Source organism: Hyaena hyaena, unplaced genomic scaffold (genome assembly GCF_003009895.1).
Source record: "Hyaena hyaena isolate Hyena2069 unplaced genomic scaffold, ASM300989v1 scaffold_316, whole genome shotgun sequence".
Classification (NCBI taxonomy): Eukaryota; Metazoa; Chordata; class Mammalia; order Carnivora; family Hyaenidae; genus Hyaena; species Hyaena hyaena.
The window spans coordinates 1,414,019-1,440,685 of record NW_024080946.1 but is presented as its reverse complement, the minus strand read 5'-3'; the positions used below and the strand labels follow the sequence as shown (position 1 = coordinate 1,440,685).

General features: G+C 47.6%; 1 protein-coding gene across 2 annotated transcripts in view; it reads right to left on the bottom strand.

Moving 5' to 3' along the window:
* Positions 1-26,667, bottom strand: part of RAB7A (RAB7A, member RAS oncogene family) — a 69,086-nt gene that overhangs the window by 32,224 nt on the left and 10,195 nt on the right. The window contains exon 1 of one of the 2 annotated variants that reach the window (XM_039248610.1): positions 8,821-9,047. The exons of the other annotated variant lie outside the window; for it this stretch is intronic. The gene's annotated coding sequence lies outside the window, so the exon portion shown is untranslated. Of the gene's footprint in view, positions 1-8,820; positions 9,048-26,667 lie in introns of those variants that run through there. 2 annotated transcript variants of the gene reach the window in all.

The window sequence follows — 26,667 nt, the reverse complement described above, 5'->3', positions numbered from 1 at the left end:
CCCTCTCTCTCTGACCCTCCCCTACTCACGCTGTCTCTCTCTCTGTCTCCTAGAAATAAATAAAAAGCATTAAAAATTTAAAAAAAAATAAAACAAAATAAAATAAAATAAAGCTCATACTTCATGTCTCCAAAATACACGAATACATTAAGTCTGAAGCCTCCTCACCCAAACCAGTCTTAAATAGGCTTTTTAAAAAGTTAATATGAAAGAAAATAAAGTAGACAGAACAGTATGATAGAGTCTCATATTCTGTAAGTAAGCTTGAAATTAAAAACAGCATGGATGTTGCCAGCAGGAAACTATGCAGTATTTAGGCTCTAAATCTAGAGCACTTCCTCCTGGGCCGACTCTAGCCTTCCAGTGCCTGTGTGTGACCAACTCGCTGTAAGCTGTAGAGCTTTACGGGAGTGCAGATCTGTGTTTATGGATACACAGATTTTAGCTAAAGTCTCTTTTCCCCTGGGGAAGAGCCAGTTTTGTGTTCATTTGCAGGTTCCTTTCAACTTTACTGACCTACACTCAGGTTTTTCTATTCTTTTTAGAACTGGTTCCAACATTTTCCCCCTTTCTGAGTTAAGCAAAATCTTTGATGTGTTTGTTTCATATTTAACTAACGGTCATGACGCTACCTTTTCTTGAAAACTATCACAGACTTAACAACTAACATTTCTAACAAAGTTTCTTGTTTTTTAATTTTTTTTTTTATTTCTAGGAGAGAGAGAGAGAGAGAGAGTGAGCAGGGGAGGGTCAGAGAGAGAGGGAGTCACAGACTGAAACAGGCTCCAGGCTCTGAGCTGGCAGTCAGCACAGAGCCCGACGCGGGGCTCCAACCCACGAACCACGAGATCATGACCTGAGCAAACGTCGGACGCTTAACCGACTAAGCCACCCAGGCGCCCCATTTCTAACAAAGTTTTAAGTGTGTTTATTTCATCCTCAGAGGTAAAAAGCAACGCTCTTCAGGAGAGAATCTGAGGAGCGATGAGACCCCTAAGAGGCCCCGGCTGGGCGTACGAGGCTGGCCGAACGCTAAGGCTTCGGTGGCGCTCTCAATGCTCTTTCCCCCAAAAGGGCTCAGATCTGCTCCTTATGCAGATGCAAGAGGGACTCTGCGATAACAGACCAACCAAGGGCTTTGGGACCGGAGAGGCTCTGGTTCAAATCAGGGCCTTGAAGTTAACTACCTGTGCAAGTTGAGGTAAATAATCTCCTCCTTGGGTCTTCTACTGAATTCCTAAATCTGTAAGAAGTGCACAGGTTTATCTTCCTGCGCTTCCACGAAGGATGAGAATGAGGGAACCAGCCACGCCAACTTCTGGTCTGTTACCGTTAAGTGGAGGCAGCTCGGTACTCCTGAGCTCACTATTTCCCCACCTCCCGAATTCCTGGACCTGTTACGGGTTCCTGGTAAACTGGGGTGAGTCCCGTTCTAACCCAGTACGTGCAGCATTCTCCAGCTCAGTGTGCCGTGAGACCGCCCTCTGAGCAGTGCAATTAACCACAGAACAGGTTTTAGTCTTCACTCTTCTTGTTGAGATGAGCCAAGAACTGGAAATTAAAACATATCCTTTTCTTAACATTAAGAAAAGCAGCAGCAAGAGTCCAGTCAAGAAAGGAGCATCTGCGACAAACAAACGCAGCCCTCAGATACCAACGTGCCAGAGAAAGGCCTCCAAGATGGAAGCTAGATGATGCGAACGGGCCACGAGAATGGATGGTGTTCAACCGAATGCAGTTCTCCTTAGGGACTGAGGAGGGAAGAGAGGAGACCGGGCTCCAGGCGGAAGGCGGAAGAACTCAAAGACCTAAAAGACCTGAGAACTGGCAATATCTAAGTGGCCGGGGCAAGAACACAAGAGAGGCTTAGAAAAGAAGAGCATGTAGTAGCCACTGATTAAAAGGTTCCTCCTCTCGGGGCGCCCGGGGGGCTCAGTTGGTTGAGCGGCCGACTTCGGCTCAGGTCACGATCTCGCGTTTCGTGGGTTCGGGCCCCGCGTCGGGCTCTGTGCTGACTGCCAGCTCAGAGCCTGGAGCCTGTTTCAGAGTCTGTGTCTCCCTCTCTCTCTGACCCTCCCCTGCTCACGCTGTCTCTCTCTCTCTCTCTCGCAGAAATAAATTAAAAAAAAAAAAAGGCTCCTCCTCTCAAGCTCAACAGGATTCCTTCTAGCAAAGCAAGGGGTGGACCCGAAGAGAGTAGACAGAGCAGTCCTCACACTGTGAAGGGGCGGACGGACTCCGCAGCTACACCTTCACGCCGGAGCCCAGCACGCCCAGAGATCTGCAGCCAACATTTATCCAGACAAACTGGACTTCACCAAGATTAGACCTATAACGAGAACATATAAAGAACTCTAAAATTCAATACAAAAACAACTCTATAGGCAAAAGACTCACCAGATACTTCATCAAGGATGAAGAACATGTGAAAAGATGATCCACATTATTACTCGCTAGGGAAATGCAAACTAAAACCATGAGATACCACTAACCACCTGTTCGAATGGCTAAAAAATTCTCAAATGGCCACACCAAGTGGAGGTTGTGGAGCGATACTGCTGGTGGGCCTGGAGGGCAGCAAAACTGCCTTAAAAGTTCCACATACATTTTGGGGTGATGGAAATATGTTCTGGAATCAAACAGATGGTGGTTGCCCAATCCTGTGAAAATACTGAAAACCACTAAAATGTACCTTAAAAAGGTGACCTAGCAATTTCCCTCCGAAGTGTCCATCCAAGTGAAATGAGAGCACACGTCCAAAAACTTGTACACAAATGTTCACAGGAGGCTTAACAGCCAAAACCTGGAGGCAAATGCCCCTCAGCTGCAGGACGGGCACACACACTGTGACACAGCTACCTAACAGAGTAGCCTTCCAGCTATGTATGAAAAGGGGTTGGGGCGCCTGGGGGCTCAGTCAGGTGAGCATCTGACTTTGGCTCAAGTCATGATCTTAAGGTTCGTGACTTCGAGCCCTGAGTCGGGTTCTGTGCTGCCAGCTCAGAGCCTGGAGCCTGCTTTGGATTCTGCGTCTCCCTCTCTCTCTCTCTCTCTCTGCCCCTTACCTGCTCGTGCTCTGTCTCAAGAATACAAAATTAAAAAACTAGGGGCGCTTGGGTGGCTCAGTCAGTTGAGTGACCGACTGCGGCTCAGGTCATGATCTCATGGTTCATGAGTTCGAGCCCCACGTAGAGCTCTGTGCTGACAGCTCAGAGCCTGGAGCCCGTTTGAGACTCTGTGTCACTTTCTCTCTCTACCCCTTCCCTACTTGTGTGCTCGCTCTCTCTCTCTCTCAAAAATAAACATCAAAAAAATTTTAATTGAAAATAAATAAAAACGAATAAACTATAGATATATGCAACATGGATGAATCTCAAAATGATGATGTTGAGTCAAAGGCAGCAGACACTTCTCCCCCAAAAGTACCTCCGCAGGACGTGCACATACATAAAGCAGACACACACTTGCTAGATGGCAATTATCCTCAATCAAGGTGTTTTAAAAATAGAGAAGGTAACAGGGGCATCTGGGTGGCTCAGTGGTTAAGTGTCCAACTCTTGACTTTGGTTCAGGTCATGATCTCAAGGTTCCTGAGTTCGTGCACTGACAGGGTGGAGCCTGCTTGGGATTCATTCTCTCTCTCTCCCTCCCTCCCTTTCTCTCTCTCAAAATAAATACGCTTACAAAAAGAGAGAAGGTAATCGGAGGCTACCTGCAGATATTTGAGGGGATGACACAGAAGAAGTGGCGACCTTGTGATGCTTTGGTTCGCACCTCATTCAGGACATCAAATCCAGATTCCGGTTTAGGCTTCTCTTACTTACCGGATGCACACACGCTGGTCCTGCTGGCATCTAAAGTCACACCACATACAGAAACCTTCCACCCACCCAAGTCTGTGCTCAGACTCACAACTATCTCCTACGCTCCTTTACTCTAAGCATTACATCTGATCCAGTCCTACTGTAACTAACGACCCCCGAGCCTCTCCTTTTCATTGGCACAACCTCACTGGGAATCCTCATTCCTTCCTGCACTTTATCTTCGTAGCCCCACACCAGAGTCCCCCTGCTTGGCTACATAACGTCATGCATAAGGTGAGCTCCCCAAGTCAGAGCTCCTCGGGCTAACTCTTAGAGCCCTCCCAGGCGTGGCCCCGGCCCCCCTCGGTCTGTTTGGTAATCACAACCACATTCCCCTTCCTCTGTAACCTGCCTCTCCCCGCCCCCCCTCCGGCCCCGGCTCCTACTAGGAGCATCCCTCTTGTACGGTGAACCAAACCCAGCAACTCCTGATCGGCCTAGAGGTGAGCAACTCACTCGCTGAAGCTGTCCATCCCCAGGAGGAGCCGAAGCACCCAGATTCCACGGAGCTCATTCCACTCCCAGTGGCTCCAGCGCCGGCACGCGGCGTGGCTAAGCGGCGCCAGGCAAGGCAAGTCAGCCCCAGGTGTCAGTGGAAAGAACAGAAGGGCACACTTCCTATCCGCTAGGATGACTGCAATCGAAAGGACACACAGAAACAAGTGCCGAGGAGCAAGTGGGGACACCGGAAGTCCCACACTGCCGGCGCGAAGGGAAACCTGTGCGGCCGCTCTGCAAAAGGCTGCCAGTCCCTAAAGCTACACACAGGGGCGCCGGGGGGGCTCAGGCAGGCAGGCATCCGACTCCGGCTCATGTCACGAGCTCACGGTTTGTGCTGTCGGCACGGAGCCCGTTTCAGATCCTCTGTACCCCTCTCACTGCCCCTCTGCACTCTCTTTCTCTCTCAAAAGTAAACAAATAAACCTTAAAAAAACAAAGTTAAACATAGAGTCACCTTATGACCCAGCAATTCCAGCCCTAGACACGAACCCAAGAGGAACGAAACGTAACCTGTCCACACAAAACTTGCACGCAAGCATTCAGGAAACGGCCCAAATGGTACCAGCTGGTGAACACAGTGCCAACTCCCAGCAAGGAAACAATTTGGGCCCTCAGACAACCTAGGAAAGTCCGACAGCGAGGAGAGAGGAGAAGGCGCACAGGTGCTCCCCAGGGAGGGCAACCTTCCCCGCGGCAGGCCCCGGGGTCTCCCCAGCGCCCTTGCCCTTGCCCTTGCCGGAGGTCGTCTCAGCCGGTCCCCGTGAGGGTCCACGTGAGCGACGGGCAGGGCAGGGACCGCCACCACCACACACCACGCGATGACGTTTCCACTTCTGACTCTACCGGCCGACACTGCTTTCACCTGGAAAGGCCTTCCAGCTCCTTCTCCCGTCCATGAGTAACGCAAATAACGCCTCCCAAACTGAACAAACTTCTGTCTTCAACTGGCCTCTCGACTCGCACATGCAGAAAAGCAACATTAACACTGCTGTGCTCAGAGCCTGGGGCCTGCTTCAGAACCGGGACCGTCCTCACACAGCGACTAAACTTAACCTTCACCAATGGTGGGACGATCAGACATTACAAAATATTCTTGTCAAAAACACAAGACCTAATTTACCCAAGCTCAGATGTACTTTCCAGTGCACCAGAAATACCAGGGCTAGAGGAGCACTGAACATCAAAGGATGCAACCAGCCAAACCCAGAACCTGGAACATTCTGTTAAGACAATTGGCTCCATCTTTCCAAAGTCAATGACATAAAAGGGAGGAGGGAAAGGGATCACACTCTAGATGAAAAGACTTGAGCGTTTAGGGGTGAAAGGTCATGGTTCATACTACTTTACTTTGTATTAGGTCAACCAAAAGGACAGAGAGAGCAAACAGTCTTGACCTTTCAACACCACAGGTTTGAACTGCGTGGGTCCACTTCCATGCGTACTTTTTACAGCACAGCACTGTAAATATATCTTCTCTCTTTTCGTAACATTTTCTTTTCTCTAGGTTATTTCATTAGAAGAACACAACGTATAATACATGTAACATACAAGTGTTTATGGGTGGGGCTCTGGTCACTAGTCATCTACTAATAGGGAGTCAGAAGTTATACTTGAATTCGACCACGTGGGGAATCGGTACCCTAACCCCCTGCTCTGCTCAAGGAGCAGCTGCTGAAATCAGGTAGTAGTGTGTTTATGTATTTTGTGATTCTATTTACTTGAATTTTTTCATAATAGAACAGTTTATTAAATGTTTAGAGAGAGAGAGACAGCGCACACGCAGGGGAGAGGCAGAGAGAGAGGGAGAGAGAATCCCAAGCAGGTTCCCTGCTGTCAGAGCAGAGGCCAACGCGGGGCTCAAACCCACAAACCGTGAGACCATGACCTGAGCTGAAACCAAGAGTCGAACGCTTAAATGCCTGATCCGCTCAGGTGCCCCTTAACAGAACATTTTATTTTAATTAAAAAAAAAAATTTTTTTTAATGTTTATTTTTGAGAGAGAGACAGACAGACAGCATGAGTGGGGAAGGGGCAGAGACGAGGAGACAGAGAACATGAAGAAGGCTCCAGGCTCTGAGATGTCAGCGCACAGCCTGATGCAGGCCTCGAACCCACAAACTGTGAGATCCTGACCTGAGACGGAGTCAGCCGCTCAACTGACTGAGCCACCCAGGCCCCCCATAATAGAACATTTTAGAAAGAGACGGCTGCTCCTCACCAGAGGAAGAGTGGCTCCCTGAAGCAGTGCTGTGTGAGCAGGGCCTCGGACCAGATCACAATCTGGTTACAGTTTCTGACCCGTAACCCAGGACCCCCCAACTTCACCGTGGCTGTCAGACCTGCCAAGGGCCTTCGACATGCAGAAGTGCCTCGAGCAAAACCTTCCCAAGTACTTCAGGGGTTCAGGGGTGCTTAGCCAGCTGACAGGCTCCCCCAAGACAAGAAGGCCTCCCCACTCACTCAGATTTAAGTACTCCTTTGCTTCTATACAATTCCCTCCTTTTTGGTTCTGTTTTAGAGGGTTGTGCCCGTGATAAGACTTCAGAAAGTTAAGAAGTGTGGGAGGGGTTTGTAACAAAGAATACTAAATAACACGGTTTGCTTAGTGTACTGCAATGAAGCAGAAGAGCTCGAAAGGGAACAAATCCTAGTAAACTTTTTTTTCCCCCCTAGAGAGAATGAGAGTACCAGCACAAGCAGGGGAGGGGCGGAGGGAGAGCGAGAGCGCGTCTCAAGCAGGCTCCATGCCCGGCACGGAGCCCGACGAAGAGGTGTGGCGCTCCATCTCACAGCATGACCCGAGCCAAAATCGAGAGTTGGATGCGTAACCGACGGAGCTACCCAGGCGCCCTGGTGAACATTCCTGCTAACTCTTGAGGAACAGTGAGCAGAAATCCTTAACGTTTCCGCTGTTTTCCCTTCCCTTGTCCTTTCCGCCTCAGCCTTTTTCATCTTTAATCTCCACACAACAAAACCTACCTGCAGCCTAGAACACACTGACCCATCATTTGCAGCTCAATATTGCCAAGAGTATCCTCACCCCAACAGGTTTTCAAATTTACTAGCATAAAGTTATAGAAAGCACTTACTTTATTATAATTTACATTATGACTTACTGTGGCAAAATATGCAGAACATGCAATTTACCATTTTAACCTTACCAGCTTTACAAACAAATCCTTGCATCTACAATCCGATTTCCTTCTTCACATGGGAGAGAGAGACTTCCTGCCCACTCTCAGGGCTGCAGGGAGCAGCCACGTGTAAGCAGGTAAGCGGCCTGGTACACGACCGGCCGCCGCACGTGCACACACCTCACGTGAAGTCCGCAGGGACGGACCGCAGAGGGCGACGCGCCGGTGTCCTGCCGCTCCTACAAACACGACGAGCTTTTAGAGGCTTTCAGTTACCACTATTCCCACACGGTTTGAGTCCGTTAGCCTGGAGACGGGGTGTTTTCCTATAGCTCTCACTCCCAAAAGCAACCGATCCTCTCATTTCTACACCTCACTTCTGTCACGGTTGCTGGGTGGAACTTCCTCACTTGTATTCAAGGCTTAACTAGCAAAAGCCTGTGGGCCAGGTGACTTTAGGGCGAGGTGACTAACTTTCTGCCAGAGTACCCGTGGCTGTTCACAAAGCAGGCGCTAGCTCCTGACTTCTAAGAACCATCCGACACACAGAGCCATGTAAAGGACACCTTGGGGCCTGACTCTAGGAAAGAGTGACGCTACGAATGCCAAGTTCATTAGTCAGGGTTCTCCCGAAACACAGAAGCAGCAGGTTCACCAAGGAGGAGAACGGAACTGAATGGCTCTGCTGGCATCATAAAAGCCCCTATTTTGCCCGTTACCTTCCAGCGACATTTAAAATACGATGTAAAGGGGCACCTGGGTGGCTCCGTCAGCAAAGCATCGGATTCTTGATCTCGGCTCAGGTCATGATCTCACAGGTTGTGAGTTCGAGCCCCGCATCAGGCTCTGCACTGACAGCGCTTGGGATTCTGTCTCCCTCTACCTCTCCCCTGCTTGCTCTTTCCCTCTCTGAAAATAAACTTAAAAAAAAAAAAGTATAGGGGCGCCTGGGTGGCTTAGTCGGTTAAGCGTCCGACTTTCGCTTAGGTCATGATCTCGCGGTTCGTGGGTTCGAGCCCCGCGTCGGACTCTGTGCTGACTGCCAGCTCAGAGCCTGGAGCCTGTTTCAGTCTGTGACTCCCTCTCTCTCTGACCCTCCCCTGCTCACGCTGTCTCTCTCTCTCTCCTAGAAATAAATAAAACATTAAAAAAAAATTAAAAAAAAAAAGTATGTTGCTAAAAATAAACTTAAAAAATACACTTCGTATATATGAGATTTATATATGTAATAATATATACGATCACATAAACACACACACGAGAATACACATACATACATAAAATTTACATATATGACACTTATTACAAGGAAGCAGCTCACGTGATTATGGAGGCCAAGGAGTCCCGAGACGGGTGGGCTGAGGGCCCGACAAGCAGGAGAGCCGCCAGCCGAGGACCCAGGCGGGGTGAGAGGCAGGAGAACAGCAGACGGAGTGAGTTCTCTCGCGCTCAGCCTTCGTTCCAGTGAGGGCCCTACGGACCGGGCGAGGGCGACATGCGCCGCTCAGTCTACACACTCAAGTGCTCATCTCATCCAGAAAGACCCTCACTGATACAGCCAGAGTGACGTCGTACCCAAATAAGCGCGCGTCCCGGCCCCAGTCAGGCCGACACATAAAATGAGCCGCCAGGCGGGGGGCAGGCACAAAAGCTAACGGAGTCGGGTAAAATGAGGAACTGTGGTGCTCAAGTTCGGGCCCGGCAGGAAATGCTAAGGAACAGAAGTGCCAAAGTTTCGCAACACTGCTTCTACTTGAAAGGTTACACTACTGAAGAGTAGACTTAACAGGACCGAAACTATGCTCGCACGATTTGCACAAGATAAAGATCCACCTGCCAAACCGGATCACCGATGGGCAGCTTGCTTCAGACGACATTTAGAGAGATCCCTGCTGAAGAGTAACTCAAGGTGAAGGACACAACTACGCTGATCAAAAAGGAAAAGGGATGAACATTCCACATGCCACAACTATGTGCTTTCCTCCCGCACCACGCTGCGCGGCTGAGCACGCTACGGGGTGGCAAATCAGTTTACGTAAGTTTATTCTTCCTTGATTAGGACCGTTTGTTTAGAATAGAGCTTCTCAGGGCACCTAGGTGGCTCAGTCGGTTAAGCATCCAACTTCGGCTCAGGTCATGATCTCACGGTTCATGGGTTCGAGCCCCGCATCAGACTCTGTGCTCACAGCCTGGAACCTGCTTCAGATTCTGTATCTCCCTCTCTCTCTGACCCTCCCCTGCTCATGCTGTCGCTTGCTCTCTCTCTCAGAAATAAACAAAACATTAAAAAAAAAATTAGAATAGAGCTTCTCAGTTTCCCTGTTGCTGCTTACAAACCTCAAAGTAACTATGAAATCATATTTCAAGGGCAGAAATCTGTCCATTAAGGCGCAGTCTGGCTTTATTTGAGAGGAAGAGTTTGTATGAAGAGAAGATACTGATCTTAATTTCCTCTTTTGTAAGAACATCACACTGTGGTGCAACATCACCACCATCTACTTCCAGAACTTTTTCATCACAGCAAGCGGAAACCCCATACAGATCACGCAAGAGCTCCCCAGGCCGCTCCCCTGGCCCCTAGTGATCTCCACTTTGTGTCCATGAATTTTCCTTTTCTAAATAGCTCGCGAAGTGGGATCATACAGCATTTGTCCTTTCGTGTCTGGCTCAGCTCCGTACGTCTTCAAGGTTCATCCATGCTGTGGCGTGCACAGAACTTCATTCCTTCGTACAGTGAATAATACACCGCTGCACTTAAACAACAAATTCTGCTCATCCTTTTACCTGTTGATGATGTGGGTTATTCCTACTTTCTGACTGCTGTGAATAATTCTCCGACGAACAACGGTGTAGGAATATCTGTTCCGAGATCCTGTTTTCAAATCTTCCGGGTTGTACCTAAGAGTGGTTCTGCCCACACATCAAGGAATCCCCGGTTTCAGCTCTTCAGGCGCCCCCAAACCGCTTCCCGTAGCACCGGCACTCCCTCCCTTCTCGGTGGCAAACCCGAGAGGTTCTATTTCACCTCCTGTTGTTTTTTAAATCACGGCCATCACGGGGGGGGGGGGGGGGGGGGGGGGGCGCGCCCTGGGTGGCTCAGGTGACTGCGCGTCCGTCTGGCTCCCGGTTTTGGCTCAGATCATGATCTCACAGTTCGTGGGATGGAGCCCCTCATCGACTCTGTGCTGACAGCACGGAGCCTGCTTGCGATTCTCTCTCTCCTTCTCTCTCGGCCCCTCCCCAACTCATACTCTCTCTCAGAATAAATACATTAACATTAAAAAAAGGACTCAGGAGCCATCACAGTCAATGTGAGGTGGCATCTCGCTGCTGGTTTAACTTCTATTTCCCCAATGATTAGTGATGTGCGTTTTGGGGGGGGGGGGCTAGTCCATTTGCATATTTTCTTTGAAGAAATTATTCAGGTCCCGTGCCCATGCTGAATCGTGCTGTTTGTTGCGGAGTTGTAGGAGTTTTGTGTGTGTGTTTAAGTAGCTCCATGCCCAACATGGGGCCTGAACTCAGTGCTGTGAGATCAAGAGTTGCACACACGACCGACTGAGGCAGTGAGGCGCCTCAAGCTGTAGGAGTTCTTCAAATATTCTGAACATTAACGCCTCATTAGATGTATGGTTTACAGGTATTTTCTCTCATCCAGAGGCTTGTCTTTTTACTCCTGATGGTGTCCTCTCAAGCACAGAATTTTTTTAATTTTGAGGAAATCCAATTTACCTGTTTTTCCTGTTGCTGTCTGTACTTTTGGTGTCACATTTACAAAATCACTGTCAAATCCATGCACAAAAATGTCCCTTATGTTTTTTTCTAAGAACTCTATTAGTTTTAACCCTTAAAGTCTTTGATTAGTTTTAAAATTTTTTAACGTTTGTTCATTTTTTGAGAGTGAGTGAGCACGAGTGGGGAAGGGGCAGAGAGAGAGACACACAGAATCCTAAGCAGCCTCCAGGCTGAGCTACCAGCACAGAGTCCGACACGGGGCTTGAACTCACGAACCACGAGATCATGCCCTGAGCCGAAGTCAGACGCTTAACAGACTGAACCACCCAGGCGCCCCAATGGGTGGGCAAACTACTTAAAATTAGTTTTAAGTTTTCTGCACAGTGACAGTAAGGGTCAAGTTCATTCTTTGGCAGGTACGGGTTTTCCAGTACCGTCACCATTTGTTGAAGACGCTGTCCTTTTACCACTAGGTGGACTTAGCACCTCTGTGGAAGTCCAACTGACCATGTATGTGAAGGTCAATTTCTGGGCTCTATATTCCATTGGTCTACACGTGTATCCATATGCCAGTATCAACAATGTTTTATTGTAACTTTGTAGTAAGTTTTGAAATCAGCAGTGGGACACCTCCCACTTAATTTTGAGCTTTCAAGATTGTTTTGACACTTCAGGATCCCATGATTTTCTATATAAATTTTAGAATGCATTTTCTATTTCTGCAAAAAGAGGTCATTGAGATTTTAATAAAGATTGCACTGAATCTGTAGATGGCTTTGAGTTCATATATTAAGTTTCTAAACCAAAAACATGAGATATCTATTTACATCTTCCTTCCATTTTTTGAGCAGTTTTATGGTTTTCAGTTTACAGGTCTTTCACGTATCAAGTTAATTTTTTATTTTTTTATTTTAAATTCCAGTACAGTTAACAGTCTTATACTAGTTTCAGGTGTACAATAGAGTGATTCAACGCTTCCATACGTAACCAGTGCTCACGACTACAAGTGCCCTCCTTGATCCCCATCACCCACTTCACCCATCTCCCCACGCGCATCCCCTCTGGTGGCCATCAGTTTCTCCTCTATAATTAAGAGGCGCCTTCTGGGGCGCCTGGGTGGCTCAGTCGGTTGAGCGCTGGACCGCGGCTCAGGTCATGATCTCACAGTTCGTGGGTTCGAGCACCGCATTGGGCTCTGTGCTGACAGCTCAGAGCCTGGAGCCTGCTTTGGATTCTGTGTCTCCCTCTCTGACCCTTCCCTGTTCATGCTGTCTCTCGCTCTCTCTCAGAAATAAAACGTTTTAAAAAATGTAAAAAAAAAAAAAAAAAAAAAAGTCGCCTTGTTTCTTTTTTTGCCTTTGCTCATTTATTTCTTAGATGCCACATGTGAGTGAAATCATGGTATTTGTCTTTCCTAACAAGCTAATTTTATTCTTTTTGATGCTGTTTTAAGTGAAACTATTTTCTTAGTTTTCGTTTTGGAGAGTTGGTTATTAGTACATAGAAATGCAACTGGGTTTTGTGTGTTCATTTTCTATCCTGTAACTGCTGGATTAGTTTATTAGCTCTAACAGGTTTTTATTTACTTACTTATGATAGGAACTCTTTAGATAGTCTACATGTATGAGATCATATCACAACAAAAATAATTTTACTCTTTCCTCTCCCATTTGGATGCCTTTTATTTCTTCTTGCCAAACTGGTCAGGCTAGAACTTCCACCAGTACCATTATGAACACAAGTGGTGGCAGTGGGCATCCCTGCCTTGTTCCTGACCTAAGAGGAAACGCTATCAGCCTCTCAACACTATGATGTGCACTGTGCGCTATTCACATATGGCTTTTATGATGTTGAAGTAACTGCCTTCTATTTCTAGTGTTTTGAGTCATGAGAAACTGAATTTTGTCAGCCTTTTTTTTTATATCAGTTGAGACGATCATGTGTGTTTACTGTCGGTGTTCCTCTTCTTCTGTTCACGTACACGGTGCTTGCTGTATGCTGTGTAAACTGATCACTTTTTCAATATGGGAAATCACCCTCGAGTATATAATCCTTTCAATATGCTGATAAATTTCATTTGCTGGTAACTGTTCAGGATTTTTCAACCCCCCCGGTAGTTTTCCTTCTCTTGCAGCGTTTGCCTGGCTCCGGTACCAGAGCAATGCCGGCATCATAGCGTTCCACCCTCTGATTTTGGGGAAGAATCTGAGAATCATACTAGTTCTTTAAATGCATTCACCAAAGAAGACATCATCAGGTCCAGGGCTTTTCTTTGTTGGGAGGTTCTAGACAACTGACTTCACTTTCTTACTTGACAAGGGTAATTTTTTATTGAGTCAGTTTTGGTAGTTTATATTCCTAGAAATTATTAATTTCATCCAGGTTACTAAATCCACTGGTGTATAGGTGTTCACATAACTCTCTTATAATCCTTTTTTCCTGCAGAATTGATAGTAACATCCCCACAAAATTCATTTCAGATTGTAGTAACATGAGCTTTTGTTCCCCTTAGTCAAGCTTGCTAAAAGTTTATCTGTTCTAATCTTTATGATTTCCTTTCTTTCCACTAGCTTTGGCTTTGGTTGGTTCTTTTTTTTTTTTTTTCCTCCCAGTTCCTTAGAAAATAAAGTTAGGTTGTTTGGTGATTGGAGAGGTTTCTTCTTTTTCACAGTCATAAATTTCCCCCTTAGCTCTGCTATGCTATATTCCGAAGTTCTGGTATACTGAGTTTTCATTTAATTAGTCGGAGTGTTTAAAAATTTCCCTTGTGATTTCCTCTTTGGCCCATTGGTTAAGAGTGTGTTCTTTAATATCCACAAATCTGTGAATTTTCCAGTTTTACTCCTCTGATTTCCTTTTAAGTAGGATTTGCACCCAGCATGGAGCCCAATGCGGGGCTTGAACTCACAACCCTGAGATCAAGATGCGAACTGAGATCAAGAGTCAGATGTTTAACTGACTAAACCAACCAGGTGCTGTATCCCGTGACCGATTTCTAACTTTATCTCAATATTGTGGTCAGAAAAGACATTTTGTATGATATCTACCTTGCACAATCTACTGAGACTTAAACTGAGGTCTAACAGCAGGTGTGTCCTGGAGAAGGCCGTGTGTGCCCTTGAGAAGGATGTGTGCTGCTGGGTGGGGTCGGTTAGGTCTGGCTGGGTTACTGTCATTCCAGTTCTCTAGTTCCTCACCCACTTTCTCTCTGGTTCTACCACTCTCCAACATCCCTGTAAAACTGTCTCTTTCTCCCTTCGGTTCTATCGATTTTTGCGCCATTATCAGATGTGTAAATGTTTACCATTATTTTCTCTTCTTGCTGTACTGAACATTTATTAATGTATGTCCTTCTTTGTCTCTTGTAAACTTTTTTGATTTAAAATCTATCTTGACTCGGGGCGCCTGGGTGGCTTAGTCGGTTAAGTGTCCGACTTTCGCTTAGGTCATGACCTCGCAGTTCGTGGGTTCGAGGCCCGCGTCGGGCTCTGTGCTGGCTGCCAGCTCAGAGCCTGGAACCTGTTTGTCTGTGACTCCCTCTCTCTCTGACCCTCCCCTGCTCACGCTGTCTCCCTCTCTCCTAGAAATAAATAAAACGTTTTTAAAAAATTTAAAAAAAAATAAAATGTATCTTGACTCATATCAGTACAGCCACTTCAGCTCTCTCTCAGTTATCGTTTGCATGGATTATCTTTTTCCACTCTTTCACATTCAAATTTTTTGTGTCCTTGGATCTAAACTGAGTCTCCTGTAGACAGCAAATAGCTGGATCACATTTTTTTCTATCCAATCTGCCCATCTGTCTTTACACGGGAGAGTTTAATGCATTTACGTTTAAAGTAATTACTGAGAATCAGGAAGGCTTTATGTCTGTCACTTTGGTATTTGTGTCCTGTATAGCTTATAGCCTTTTCTGTCATTCTGCATGACTGTCTTCTGTCGTTAGTTGATTTTTTGTAGTGAAACATTTAATTACCTTCTCATTTCCTTTTATGTGTATTCTATAGCTATTTTCTTTGTCATTACCCCTAGATTTCACTTAACATCCTAAAGTTGTACCATTCTTACATGCGTTTACACCAGCTTAACTTTAATAACATAAAACCTCAGCTCCCTTACAGCTCTGACCCAACCCACTTTCAGTTATTGATGTCACATCTTTATATACTGTGTGTCCAAAAACATTAATTTACAAAACTATATTTAGTCTCCTGGGGTGCCTGTGCAGTTTAGTCCTCCAATTCTTGATTTCAAGCTCAGGTCATGATTTCATGGTTCATGAGATCAAACCCCACACTGGGCTCCATGGTGACAGCATGCAGAGGCTGCTTGGTATTCTCTCTCCCCCGCTCGCTCTCTCTGCCCTTCCCCCTGCCTGCACACTCACTCTCTCTCAAAATAAATAAATACTGATTATTACACACACACACACACACACACACACACACACACTAGGGGCGCCTGGGTGGCTCAGACATTTGAGAGCCCAACTTCGGCTCAGGTCATGATCTCATGGCTCATGGTTTAAGTCCTGTGTCAGGCTCTGCGCTTACAGCTCAGACCCTGTCAGATTCTGTGTCTCCCTCTCTCTGCCTCTCCCCCACTCATACCCCTTCTCTTTCAAAACTAAACATTAAAAACTTAAAATACATAGTCTCTTAAATCCCACAGAAAACAAAAAGTGGAGCTATGAACGCAACTTACAATAGTACTGGCTTTTATAATTTTCCGGGTGTTTACTTTTACCAGAAATCCTTATTTTTTTTTTCTGTCTTTATTTTACTTTGAGAGACAGAGACAGAGGGTGAGCGGGGGAGGGGCAGAGAGAGAGAATCCGAAGACAGGCTCCAGGCTCTGAGCTAGCTGTCAGCACAGAGCCCAACACGGGGCTCGAACCCACAGACGATGAGATCATGACCTGACCCGAAGTCGGACGCTGAACCGACTCAGCCACCCAGGCGCCCCCAGAAATCCTTTTTTATTTGTAAGGTTTTGAGTTACCGACTAGTGTCCTTTCTTTTCCGCGGTGAAGGACTCCCTCCGTGTAGGCCAGGTGCGCTGGTATGGTCTCTGCACTTTGGCTTATCTGGGGTTAACTTCCTCTCGTCCTCATTTCTGAAGGACAGTTTGACCGGATACCGGAGTCTTGGTGGACAGTTTCTTCCCTTCAACGCTCTGAACAAACACATCAACCCCTGCCTTCTGGCCTCCAGGGTTCCTGATTAGACACCCACTCGTGATCTCACTGGTGAAACTAAGATGAACGAAAGCCATCTGCCTCTCAACTGTACCGATGTTGATAACGCAGCTTACTGTGTCCCACACCACAAAACCCTCTCCTCCAGCACCGGGATGCACACGGAGCTGCCGCTTCATTCTGAGACCAGTCGGAGTCCAAGCAAAAGGAAACGAAGGTTTTGGACACCGAGGTCTTTCAAGCCAGAAAGTATCACAGGTTTCCAAACTGGAAGGAAAAGCCCACTGAAGGATCCCAGATTTTAATTTTCAATAAACTATTAGTCTCCAGTAACCCGCCTAAAATGAACAAAAAGGGCCAAAAGTCTTGAGACCAAAGAGTGAGCAGCCCAGCGTGGGTGACCGTGGGTGACCGTGGCCGCCCGCAGCACACTTCTTGCTGTTACCACTGAGGGAATCACAAACAGCCCCATCGGCCCCTGGCGGCACCGAGGTGTTTGGTCCTTAGAGCCCAGAAAGTGGATTTTTGGGGGCCTGACAGCTTGTCTTCTGCCTTTTAAAAAACTGTCATCTTATTTATTTATGTCTCCATTCTTTTGTTTTTCCCATATTTTTTTCCTATTTTCCTTTGTTCTATGTTCTTAAATTTTTCTTCGTTCTTTTTGTCTTTTCTCATTTTGTGTCTTTTGTTCTTTCATTCGCATAGTCAGCACGCAGAATCGCTGTTTCGTGTCATCAGTATGCGTGTTTGCACAACGGGCGCCGGGGGTGCGGCTGGCAGGTCACCCCGCGGCCGCCTCTGCTAACACGTGACCCGCATCGACAACGGTGAGCTCCTCAAGGCCAGGCCAGGGGAACTGCCAAGGCGACGTTTGCCCAGCACACCCTGACCGGGACGGAGGCGGTGAAGGTGGGGACTGCAGGACTCGTCTGTGAGGCGCACGACACATAGGCCTGAGTCACGCCAAGGCTGTAAAGTTACCTGAGGCGACGGACAGGAGGCGCCACTCCTCGTCTCAGGGCGCATCAGCGGAGGGGACGCGCTCGCTCACTTCCTGGACCACGGCCGCAGGACAGAGCAAGAGGGCAGGAAGCTCCAGCAGCTGGCGGCCCCGTGCAGGGCTGCCACCAGAACGGTGCGGTCTGCAGGGACCTGACCGCAGAGACCCGCTCTGTGGCGCCCAGCTGAATATAAAACGGCAGAGTCTGGCCGCAGCGAGGAGCTCACATCGGCCGTGAGTGCAGCACCCACTCTATCAGGCCCCTGACGCTACCCCAGAACCCGTCCTGCGCCAAGGAGCACAACGACCCACCACGGTGGGCGTGCGCAGCACAGGGGTCACTCTGGCACCACGGTCACTGGTGTCCCTGCCCCTCGTGGGAGGGGACTTCTGGCACCCATGGGAGCAGATCCTGAGCGCGCAACACCGCACTCCAATATTCTCTCTCTTTAATGTGAAGAGCTCCTCAGAAAACTGATGGCCCTGAATCCTGGTGACAGGAGCATGTTCTTAGATATTACGAGGGGGGCACCTGGGTGGCTCAGTGGGCTAAGCGTCCAACTCTTGACTTCACAACTCAGGTCATGATCTAATGGCTCATGGGATTGAGCCCCACGTGCGATTGAGGACTCTCTCCCTCCCCTCCCCTGCCCATGCCCTCCCTCTCTTTTTTTCGCTCTCAAAAATAAACTTAAAAAAAAAAAAGATGTTACGAGGGCCCCACGGATAAATACGGGCCAGGAGGAGAAACTCAGATCTCACTGCTGGTGCGAAGAGGTGATGACGAACATGAGCTACGGGTGGGATGAGATCCAGGATCATCACCAGGCTGGCTGTATGACAGTGTGATGGCTACTGAAATGATCCCAAGCTCGAGAAACCCAAGGAAAGGGCCACCCCATCACAGGAAGGCCCGTCCCTTCCGCTGACTCCAACAGCTGCACGCTCTCCCCAGCCCAGAAGGTTCAGCAGGCGCGTGGCGAGGAGGTGAAGCATCCCTACAGCAAGTCTGCTATTCTCACCTGGTTCTGCAAAGCAGAAATTCAGTGGCCTGGGAAGGACCAGGAGTCAGGAGAAAAGGCCACCAGGGCCTTCTAGTCCCCTACCCAGCCTGGGGTTGAGAGCCCACCCCCCAGCTCAGCCCCCCAGCATTGGTGGGCCGCCGCCTCCTCCTCCAGCGCCAGCAGCACAGCGCCAGAGGGCACCAACTGTCCTCAAGGTGCCCCCTTAAAGGAAAATCTGCTCCAAACCGGACAGCCTGATAGTATATGACCCGCGCCTCTCCCTCTGGGGGAAGTGGGGCAGGTTCCTCAACTTTATTCTAAGACACTTCTGTTTTAGGCTGAATCAGAGTGGCAAACAGAACAGAGTGAAGCCAGTTTAATTTCTCATGGTGGACGGCCAAGGCAGAAATCAAATCAAAGACCGTGGGGAGGCTGAGCTGCGCTCCCTGCGTTTTCAATGTAGGGAATGAAGATGCCGAGCTCCAGGGAGCCTGGCACAGGTACAGATGAACCAGAGGCTGGGCACAAAGAGCTGTGGGCACGAGCAATGTAAGCAGTGCCTGCTGTGTGTGCAGGATGCTTGGGCAAGAGGAGCTGGTAATTATTGACAAGGAAATATTTACCCTGACACATACCATTTGTCTTCTAAATGTCTATTTCTGGCTGTTGTTCAGGTCTTCCTTTATTGCTATTTTTTTGTATTTTGTTGAATTTTTAATGTAATTGTTACATACCATTTCAATCCCCTCTTCTTTCCTCTTGTGTGTATTTATTATTTTCTCAGTGGTTACCTTGGAGATTACAACTAACATCTTAAATTCATAATAATCAGTTTAGACAATATCGACTAGTTTCAGTAGTATACGCTAATCTCTGTTCTTTCTCTGTATCATCATCACAGGTGGCACCTGTATACACTGTGGACTGAACGACCAATTTATAACTTTCATGTTTCTGTCTTTTAAATCAAATTAAAAGAGAGAAAACAAAAGAGTAATAATACTGGCTTTTAAATTTACCTGCACAGTTATCCTTACCAGTTTTAATTCTTCTTATGGCTTTGAGTTAGTGTTCAGTGTGTTTTCATTTCATCCTGAAGAACTCCCTTTAGCATTTCCTGTGGGGCAGGCATCGCAGCAAGGAATACCCTCAACTTTTGTTCATCATTTGGAAACATCTTAATTTCTCCTTCATTCTTCAAGGATAGCTCTGCCAGACACAGAATTCTTAGTTGATATGGGTTTCTTTTTTCTCCTTCTTCCAGGACTTCAAAATATGCCATCTTTACAGTCTTCTGGCATCCATGATTTTTCATTTAAAAAAAAAAAATCAGCCGTTGGTGTATGTGGGTGGCTCAGTAGGTTAAGCATCGAACTCTTGATCTCAGCTCAGGTCATGGTCTCACGTTTCATGAGATGGAACCCCTCGTTGGGCTCAACACTAACAGCACAGAGCTTGCCTGGGATTCTTTCTCTCTGCCTCTCCCCCCACTCTCTCTCAAAAGGAGGTATGTTTAAAAAAATCTTCAAATAAAAAAAAGAAAAATCAGCTGTTAAAATCTTATTTAGAATCTCATATATGACAAGTTGATTCTCTTGCTTTCAAGTTCTTGTTGCTTTGGAAGTTCAAGTCACTACTTGACTATAAATGTGTCTCGGTGTAGATCTCTTGAGTTTATACTCCTTGGAGTTCATTAAGCTTCTTAGTTGTGTAGATTCATTAGATTTTTGGAAGGTCTGAGCCATTCTGTTTTCAAAAATGTTTTGTCTCTCTTATACATTCTCCTTCCGGGCTCCGAGGAAGTGCATGTGGCGCGCGTGACGGTGTCCTGCAGGTCACTGAGGCTGTGTTCCTTTTTGTAACTGCTTCCTCTTTCTGCTCCTTAGACCGAATCATTTTGATGGTTTTACCTTCAGCTTGCTGATCTTTTCTTCTGTCCACTCACATCTGTTGCTAAACCCTTCTAATAAATTTCATTTGTTACTGTACTTTTCTGCTCCAGAATGTTTTCTTTTATAATTTTCCTGATGTTCTCATTTTGTGCGGACATTGTATTCTCCATTTCCTTTGGTGCTTTGTCCATGGTTTCCGTTACCTCTTTGAGTATATTTAACACAGTTAATTTAATGTCTTTGACTTATAATTCCAAGCTTCCTCTGAGATAGTTTCTGTCCAATTCCTTTTTTTCCCTGTGAATGGGCCACATTTTTTTTCTTTATAGGTTTCAGATTTTTGCTGTTGAGAAATGCACATTCTGAGTATTATACTGTGGTATCCTGGAAATCCCACTCTCTTATTCCTCAGTGCTGACTGCTGCTTGTCAAAAGCTGGAACTGTCCATTTGTGAGCACACCACTCACTCGCGAAAGACCGGGAGCCTATCCCTGCAGAAGCACATCTCCCTCCAGTCGGGTACCAGAGCTCCAAAATCAGTGATTGTGACCACTCTTTCTAGGTCAATGGCTGACTTGGTGAAGGGACTGACCTCTAAAGTTTCCCACTCTGTCATTTTGTGTGATACCACTGTTGTCTATAACCTAATTTTTTTTTTAAGTTTATTTTGAGAGAGCGAGCAAGCAAGCAAGCAAGCGTGAACGCAAGCAGGGGAGGGGCAGAGAGAGAGGGAGAGAGAGAGAATCCCAAGCAGCCTCTTAGCTGTCAGCACAGAGCCCGATGCAGGGCTCAAACTCACGAACTTTGAGATCATGACCTGAGCCAAAACCAAGAGCTTAACTGACTGAGTCCCCTTTAGTCTTAACTTAAATATCAGAGAACCAGTCCAATTTTTAGTCCTTGACCAGAGTCATTTAAGCCCTTGAATCACTGCTAATTCTCTCAACAGCACATGCCAGGTATATGCCCTTTTTTTTTTTTTTAACGTAAGTATGATTTGTTTTCTAGTTTTGGTAAAGGATCAGTATGAGCCATTCCTTCCTTAAATGTAACTTCTTCTTTAAATCTTTTGTGACCACAGAAGACCATCACGCGAAGGGATTTGACAGGTGGCTGAAGACAAAGATAATCTAACAGCACAGACAGCACAGACTCCAAATATCAAACTAGTGACTCCTGGGTTCAAGTACTGTTCAAAATCCTAGGAGTGAAATGTACTATTAAGAGGTGGTTGACTGGGAACACAGCACAGAATTTACCACAAGACTCATTATTCCAGATACAACTGTCCAGTGCTCTGAGAAGAGTTAATACTTCTCTGTGCTCAGCTCACAACAGGAACTTAATATTTGCTAAAACATTTAGCTTCCTTTGTCTTAACAGAAGCATCTTTCTGGCTGCATATATAAGAAAGGATACAAAGTGGGGCGCCTGGGTGGCTCAGTCGGTTAAGTGTCTGACTAGGGCACAAGTCATGATCTCATGTTTCAGGAGATGGAGCCCCTCGTCAGGCTCTGTGCCGACAGCTCAGAGCTTGGAACCTGCTTCAGATTCTGTGTCTCCCTCTCTGTCTCTCTGCCCCTCCCCTGTTCACTCTCTCTCAAAAATAAGTAAAGACAAAAAAATAAAAATAAAAAAAGGACATAAAGAATGCTCTAAACAGGTAAAGTACTTAGCTCTCACTCCAATAACCTCTCTCTCTAAAACATGCCGTTTTTGAAGCAGGAAATTTGTATCAGTGGGATAAGCTGGGAGTTACAATGGTTGGGGAATTAAAGTCCTAATAGTCAGCGATCCCCGTCAAATTCTTCCTCCAACAACAGCCAAACTCCATCAACAATTAACCAGCTAGCGGCTGTAACTAGAAATAAGTTCACTGTGAACAGGACATAACCACTGGTCAGGAGCAACGGGGGGAAGCTGGGAACGTCTACGCAGCAGCACCAGAAATGGATGCAAGCCCGGGCGCCGCACGACGCCAGCACTGCCTAGGCATCTGTGGCGAATGGTTACTCCTATTTTTTCAGGAGCACTTAGCTCTGCTTCCTCTTTCGCCAACTGGGCTGCACCTGCCCATGCCGACCCCTGTCTGTGTAAAGCTGGTCAAGTAGGAGTCCTTGCTTTTGCAGCCGCAGTCACCCCCGTAGACCAGGTGTGCACACAGCCTACCCTTGCTGTTTTAGTTGTAAATCCTTTCAACCAGAGTAACGCCCCTCCGATTTTGTGGTCTTTTCCTTTCGAATATGTAAACATGGATAGATTATCGTGACGAGATGTGGTTAATGTGAAAACGAGAGGTACCAAAACCCTGCTGCCTTTTGGGACCGTCAGAGCGCTTCCTGCCGAGGCTCTTGGCAGCAGGTAACATACCTGAAAAGCCCAAAGCCGGCCGCACTTGCAACTACCTGAGCAGCAGTGCGCGGCACCTAGCTTCCTGACTGTACTCAGTCCCAATCTTCCCTCCTCATTTTCAGGGCCCACCAGCCTCTCAAATCTATCACCTCAAATCAGTCACTGCCAAACATCTAGACACCCTACTTCCGGGTTCTGGAAGGTCACAGATCCACTTCTCTCATTTCCTTGATGCCTCTCTCTCAGCCAAGAAAACACGAGAGGAAAAGAAGTCTGCCCCTGCTTCAAAATGCAGATTCCAAACACAGAAACCCACAGGAACAGACCTACATGTATTATGAGTGAACATCCTAAAATGTAGGTAGGGATTTCTGAGAGAGCACAAGCAAGCCCACGTGCCCCGGCAAGGCGGCAGCAGAGGGAGAGGCAAGGAGGCTCCGTGCTCAGCGCAGAGCCCGACGTGGGGCTCGATCCCACAACCCTGAGATCATGACCTAGGCCGAAATCAGGAGTTGGACACTTACCCAAATGAGCCACCCTAGTGCCCCAGGGTTTAAGTATGGTAGGGAACAAGGTCATGTCCCCATGTGTGTTGATTAGGCTGAACCTATGAAAATGTCACGTTTGGAGGTCAAAACCAATCAACTCTACAGGGTTCGCTGTTGTTTCTAAGGTAGGAGGGGCTGAGGTACGGAAACATTTGCTGTCAAGGCTTCCTCTGTACAATTAGATTTACGAAGCGTGGCATTACTCTGCACACCTGTCCAAACGCCCGCTGGCGAGCCACCTCACCCCCTGGCGGGCGGCTCCTCACGGGTCGTCAGTCAAACAGAGAAATCCCTGCAGGACAGGAACTATCGCCCCCCGCACTTGCCTAGCGTGGCACGAAGCAGCCTCTGGATGGCTGCGCGCCCGGAAACCCACACCCCCCGTCCCCTGCGCCAGCCGGGCAGGGCCTGCTCCCTGGCGCGGCCGCAGGAGGCAGGACGACCAACTGCCTCCTCAGACCCGGACCTGCACGGTCTGTGGTGAAGCGAGTACAGCACGCGTCCCGGGAGGGGGCGCGCTACGAGGCTGGCCTTCCTCCTCGCTCCCCTCCAACGCCCCCCCTTCCCCGACTCAAGTGGAACCTCGCCACGGCCCCATGGCTCCAGTGGGCTGACAGAAGTCTGGCCACCAGGCTGCACCCTTCGCAGAGACAGCACCCCGCCCCCCCGGAGATCATGGGTGCTCTAGAACTCCAGACGACTCCATGGGCTCTGAGAACTGCCGGCCCGAGAAGACTGCCGTTTGGCAGGGCCGGGGCCGGTCACGTGCAGACAGACTTCCGTGCCGACGCCACGCAGAAGTGATTGGCTACAGCTTCAGAAGATAATAAGCAAGGGGGAAAAAGGAAGAACTGGCTGACCCCGTGTCCTCTCTTCCTCTCTGAAAGGCAATCATTTTTACCAATTCAGACTAACATTCCTTCAACAGCCCTGAACATAAAGACTGGCCCAATGGCGTACTCTTCACCTGTGAAAACTTAATTAACTCCCTCCTTATATGTTACAATAATCAGTAAAAGGGATGTGCTAAGTACGAGGGGAAAGCACTGTTGTGCTGCCCTTAGGATAGGGAGCCCCCCCCCCCCCAACAAACAAAAAAATCCAAATCTGTAACTCAGGCCAAGTCTGGGACATTCCTGTGGCATCTGCTATTACAACCCTCTATACCAGGAGTGACCACGACATCTAATTTGTCCCAGTTAGAAAAGAGAAGCTGGTAAACACTCCATGTGGGTTCAGACCCTAAGTAACGGTGCGGGCTCCAACCCTGCAAGAACGGACCACAGAAGACGGACCATGAGGGGCGCCTGCGCAGCTCAGTCGCTGGAGCGTCTGACTCTGGCTCAGGTCACGATCTCACGGTTTGTGAATTCGAGCCCCATCGGGCCCTGCGCTGCCATCTGAGAGCCTGGAGGCTGCTTTGAGTTCTGCGTCTTCTTCTCTCTCACCCTCCCCCACTAGTGCTCTGTCTCTCAAAAATAAATAAACGTTAAAAAAAGAAAACAAACATGAAATACATAAAAGCCTCATAAACGTAATTTAAAACCTAACACTTGCTTCCCAAAGCCTTTTTCCAACCCATTACGTGAGGCATCTGGATACGAAGATGAAGAGCTACGTGCCACCGCCCCATCAGACCCAAGTCTCGCTGGGGGTCAGAAACCCGGTTTTGTACTATTTGCACAGCTACTGCCTTGCACGAGGCTTGGGCCATGGTGGCTGCTCAATAAAACCTACTGACGACACGAGCCATTATACACTATTTGTCCGGATACAGAGGGCAGAGAATTCCACCGCTTCCCTCTGCCGGGGCACCTTAGTAAAAGCTTCTTCTAAACTTGATGGATGACACCGTCAGACAAATGGATTCAGGGACCAAGGGTAGAAACAATACCGACTGAATCAGAAGCAAACATGTTTTGAGCCTAATTTCAACAGAGTTCTCTGAAAGATGGAAAACTGCCAAGATTATCAAAATGTATCATCAAGTAGAAGCAAATAAGACGGCGGTACTGTCTCAGAGACGGGAATGGAAGAGAAGAGTTAAAAAAAAAAAGACACTTGTAGGTGGGTAATTAGTGTGCGACACAAAGATTTCTAGTCAGTGGGAAAAGGATGACGATACAATGAAATACTGAGACAGCGATACATGTGGAAAGACTGTGACATCATGTTGCATCACACAGAATTCCAACGTGCTGAGTACGAGCGGAAGGCACTGCTGTGCTGCCCTTAGGGCAGGGAGGGCCACCAAATAACAATGCGAATGCCCCCCCCCAAAAAAAACGAACAGAAAACCCCCCCAAATCAACAGTTGCTGACTACAGGAAAGTGTCTTTACTACAAAAACACACCATCAACCAAACCCAGACCACGAGAAACAAGCCTGGAAGGGTTACAACACGAAAAAGGGCCCATATTCTTGCCACATATAAAAAGTTTCGGTTGAAACAAAAACCCATCTCACTTGGGCTTTAGAGAAAACAGTCAACTCACTGAAGAAAAATAAATGGCTACTATTTTTTAAAAAGTTTAATCTACTCATCAATGAAATGGAAATGAGGTATCATTAAAATTTTTCCTACTAGTTAAACTGACAACCATTAAGAAAACTGATGATTAGCAACTATGTAAATAAAATTCTCAGGCTACAAATGTCAAGTACGCAAACTTCTTGGAGGCTGTGTGGTGACGGACACCAAAGTTTAAGTATGAATAACAGTTATGAGGAAATATGAAAAGCTCTTCTGAAAGAGAAAAGTTGGAAGAGACGGGAACGTCCGCTCACAGGAGCGTGCCGAGACCTGGTAAACGCCGGGCTACACGGCCACTCGAGCCAGGACGCGCAGACGGGGAAGGGGCTAGAACACACGGCACAGCTTTTAAGAAGCACGTTACAGAAGAGAACTGTATGGTCCCTTTTAAATATAAACACGGAAGTCTGGAAGTATAGTCAGCAAATTATCCAGAGAGGGGACAGAAACCGATTCACTTGCTTCTGTAATCTAGAAACAACCCGCTGTAGGGAAAATCTAACCACCTCCGTGTAGTGAGGTTCCTCTCGGCCCCACGAAGAGGTGAATGAGCGGGGCTCCCACGGGTGCTGGCTTTGAGACCGCCCAAAGGGTACTCAGTCATCTTGCCAGTTGGGACACTGCAAAAGCCACTGCAGTATGACCAGGGGCCAAAGCCGGCCCAGATCCGAAAGGACCTCGAGGACCAATCCGCTCCTCTCGTCGTCAGACGTGGGAAGGGAAGCTCAGTAACTCACCTGCGCGTCATCGGCAGCCCTCCAGCCTCTGGCCAGGGACTTCAAACAACAGGAGGGGTGTACAGGGCTGTCTCCCCCCCAGTCAGAGAACACAATGGAGTGTGCGCGTGTGCGTGTGTGTGTGTGTAAAGCCACTTGGAAAATATATTTTTAGTTCTTTCTTTCAAA